Source organism: Rhinolophus hipposideros (assembly GCF_964194185.1).
Source record: "Rhinolophus hipposideros genome assembly, chromosome: 13".
NCBI classification, from domain to species: domain Eukaryota; kingdom Metazoa; phylum Chordata; class Mammalia; order Chiroptera; family Rhinolophidae; genus Rhinolophus; species Rhinolophus hipposideros.
In genome coordinates this window covers 47,739,933-47,744,075 of record NC_138059.1, presented here as the reverse complement: position 1 = coordinate 47,744,075, position 4,143 = coordinate 47,739,933, and the positions used below count along the sequence as shown (strand labels likewise).

At 34.1% G+C, this 4,143-nt stretch overlaps 1 pseudogene across 1 annotated transcript; it reads left to right on the top strand.

Moving 5' to 3' along the window:
- Positions 1 to 3,162: 3,162 nt before the first annotated feature.
- LOC308506742 (THO complex subunit 7 homolog) lies at positions 3,163 to 3,766 on the top strand (annotated as a pseudogene). The gene has a single exon. The product of its transcript is annotated as a THO complex subunit 7 homolog (transcript).
- The last annotated feature ends 377 nt before the right edge of the window (positions 3,767 to 4,143 follow it).

The following is a 4,143-nucleotide window of genomic DNA, read 5'->3' as shown; positions in this document are numbered from 1 at the left end:
TGGACCACGCAAGACAAATACTATAGAAGGCCAGCTGACAAAGACTGAGAGACATAACAGATCTATCTAATACATAAGCAAACACAGAAAGGCAGCAAGAATGATGAAACAGAGAAACATTTCCCAAAATAAAGAACAGGAAAAAACTTCAGAAAAAGAACTAAATGAAATGGAGGCAACTCACATACCAGAGACAGATGTTAAAACACTGGTTATAAGAATATTTAAGGAACTTAGTGAGAACTTCAATCAAGAGATAGTAAGCATAAAGTAGGATGTAGAAACCATAAAAAGAACAAAAGAATCAGAAATAAGGAATAAAATAACTGAAATGAAAAATACACTAGAAGGAATCAACAGCAGATTGGATGAAGCAGAGGACTGACTCAGCGATTTAGAAGACAAGGTAGCAGAAAACACCCAATCAGAAAAAAAGAAAGAAAAAAAGAAAGGAAGGAAGGAAGGAAGAAAGGAAGGAAGGAAGGAAGGAAGGAAGGAAGGAAGGAAGGAAGGAAGGAAGGGGAGAGAGAGAGAAAGAAAGAGAGAGAGAGAGAGAGAGAGAGAGAGAGAGAGAGAGAGAGAGAGAGAGAGACAGAGAGACAGAGAGAGAGAGAGAGAGAGAAGGAAGGAAGGAAAGAAAGAAAGAAAGAAAGAAAGAAAGAAAGAAAGAAAGAAAGAAAGAAAGAAAGAAAGAAAGAAAGAAAGAAAGAAAGAAGAAAAGAAAGGAATGCAGGAAAAAAAAGAATGAAGGAAGAAAGAAAGAAAGATTAAGTGAGGCTAATTTAAGAGACCACTGGGAACATCAAGCATAATAACACTCATGTCATAAAAGTACCAGAAAGAGAAGACAGGGAGAAAGGGATCAAGAACCTATTTAAATAAATAATGACTAAGAACTTCTCTAACCTGGAAGAAAATAGACATAAAGCGCAGGAAATGCAGAGTCCCAAATAAGATGAACCCAAAGAGACCTACACCAAGACACTTTAAATTGCCAAAGTTTAAAGACAAATAGATAATCTAACAAGAAAAGAAAACTAGTTACTTAAAAGGGAGCTCCCATAAGACTATCAGTTGATTTCTCAACGGAAACTTTGCAGGCCCGAGGGAGTGAGAGGAAATATTCAAAGTGATGAAAAACAAGGGCCTACCACCAAGATTATTCTGGAGAGAAGGAGAGATAAAGAGCTTTCCAGACAAGGAAAAGTTAAAGGAATTCATTACTACCAAGCCAATATTACTAGAAATATTAAAAGAACTTTTTTAAGAAAAAAAGGTAAAACAAATAAACATACAAAAGAAAATAAAAATATGAAAGTAAAATAGCAATAACTATGTACCTATCAATAATCACTTTAAATGTAAATGGATTAAATGTTCCAATCAAAAGTCATAGTGTAGTTAAATGGATAAGAAAAAAAAGACCCATACATATTGTGTCTACAAAAGTATAGGGATAGAAAAAGATATTTCAAGTACATGGACATGTAAAAAAAAATAACTGGGATAGCAATACTTATGTCAGACAAAATAGATTTTAAAATGAAGTTTATAATAAACAAAAAAGGACATAATATAATGATAATGGGATCAATCCAACAAGAAGACACAACCCTAATAAATATCAATGTACCCAATGTAGAAGCACAAAAATATATAAAACAAATATTGCATGACATAAATGGAGAGATGGACAGAACCACAATTACAGTAAGGAACTTTAACACTCCACTGACACAAATGGACAGATTTTTGAGAACAAAATGAACAAGGAAACAGAGGCTTTAAATGACACACTAGACCGGATGGATTTATACTATTTTCAGAGCATTTTAGCCCAAAGTAGAAGAACATACATTCTTTTCCATTATATATGGAACATTTTTCAAGACAGAACACACGTTAAGCCACAAAGCAAGTCTCAGTAAATTTAAGATAATTGAAATCATATCAAGTGTCTTCTTTGACCACAATTGTAGAAAACTAGAAATCAACTACAAGAAAAAACCCCGAAAAACACAAACACATAGAAGTTAAATAACATGGTACTAATGAGTGGTCAACAGTGAGATCAGGAAGAAATCAAAAGATACCTTGAGACAAATGAAAATCAAAATACAAAGACCCCAAATCTCTGGCACACAGAGAAAGCAGTCACAAGAGGGAAATTTATAGCAATACAGGCCTATACCTAAAGAAACAAGAAAAATCTCAGATAAACAATCTATCTTTACATTTAATAGAACTGCAGAAAAACAACAAACAAAGCTCTAAGTAAGTAGAAGGAAGGAAATAATAAAGATCAGAGCAGAAATAAACTAAATAGAGGCTAAAAAATAAAATACAAGAGACCAATAAAAGAAATTGCTCAGTTGTATGATAATTGTTTTTTAATTTTTAAGGAACTTCCATACTGTTTTCCATAGTGGCTGTACCAATTTACATTCACACCAGCAGTATCTGAGGGTTCCTTTTTCTTCACAGCCTCTCCACTTGTTCGTATTTATCTTGGTAATGATAGCCATTCTAACAAGTGTGAGGTGGTATCTCATTATGATTTTGACTTGCAGTTCCCTAATAGCTGGTGAAGTTAAGAGTTTTTTCATAGCTCTGTTGGCCATTTGTGTGTGTTCTTGGGAGAAGTATCTGTTCAGGTGCTTTGCCAATTTTTTAATTGGATTGATTTTTGTTATTGAATTATACAAGGCCTCTATATATTTTGGATATTAGCCCCTTATCAGAGACATTGTTTGCAAATATCTTCTCCCATTCAGTTGGCTGACTCTTTGTTTTGGTGATGGATTCTTTCGCTGTACAGAAGCTATTTAGTTTAATATACTCCCATTCATTCATTTATGATTTTTCTTCCCATGACTTTTTGGTGAAATTCATAAAATGCTCTCTGAACTGAAAGTCCATAAGTTTAGTACCAATGTTTTCTTTTATGCAATTTATTGTTTCAGTTCTTATATGTATGTCTTTGACCCATTTTGAGTTAATTTTGCTATATGATGACAAATAGCAGTCTACTTTCATTCTTTTGCACGTGATTTCCAATTTTCCCAGCACCATTATTTGAAGAGGCTGTCTTTTCTCCATTGTATGTTTTTGGCTCCTTTGTCAAAAATTACCTACCATAGCACTGCCACCGCCATGCATTCCATGGGAGCTGTGACTGACTACAAAGTCATACAGAAGCATCTCCTAATTGATGGAGATGGTGCTGGAGATGATTGGAGAATGAATCTGCTAGTGAAAAGCTTCATTAAATGGTGCAACTCTGGATCCCAGGAAGAGGAATACAGCCCCCAGGAAGAGGGATACAGTACAAATGTATGCTGGGCAAAACATTGCTGGTATATGATATGATATGAACCTCAGAGAAATGGAAAATTATGAAAAAAATTACAAAGAAATAGAATGTAGCATTGCTGAAACACATGAAAAATTGCTAAGAGCATAAAGCAAATTCTTCAAGCAAAACAATACGAAAAAATCGACAAGAATATGATGCTTTGGCAAAAGCAATCAGCATCATCCATACAGGCATGAGACATTAGAGGAACTGGGGGCTCTGGGAAAAGAATTAGAGCACCTTTCACATATTAAAGAAAGTGTTAAAGATAAGCTGGAATTGAGATGGAAACAGTTTCACTTTCTTCCTAGTACCATCCACGATCTTCAGCAAACACTGGAAAATGATGCAAAGCTCACAGAGGTAGAAGAAGCTCAGGAAACAAGTGTGGAAGCAGACCCTAAGCCATAGATAAGCCAATTGCTCACCATTCCCTAGACAAAGTAGCAACATGATCTTAGTGTGTTTAGAATTTGTGTTCTCTTACGATATTTAGTTTTGACAGTGAACTACTTTGCTCTTATATATTAATGCACAGTTCATTCATATTTCTTCACACAGAAGAAAATTATTTCAATATAGATTCTTTTTCTTTAATAGCTTTTTTTTATTCTTAAACTTAAAAGACAGGAAACAACATCTGAAAATTTTTAATAAAATGTTTTCAAGCCAGATATGATTGCCTTAACATTCTAGGTAGTTAACTGTTAACATTGATTTGCTTACAAAATAAGTTGAAGATTGTGAGAAGATGATGTTTCTAGGATGTGTGTGAGAAAATGAGTCAA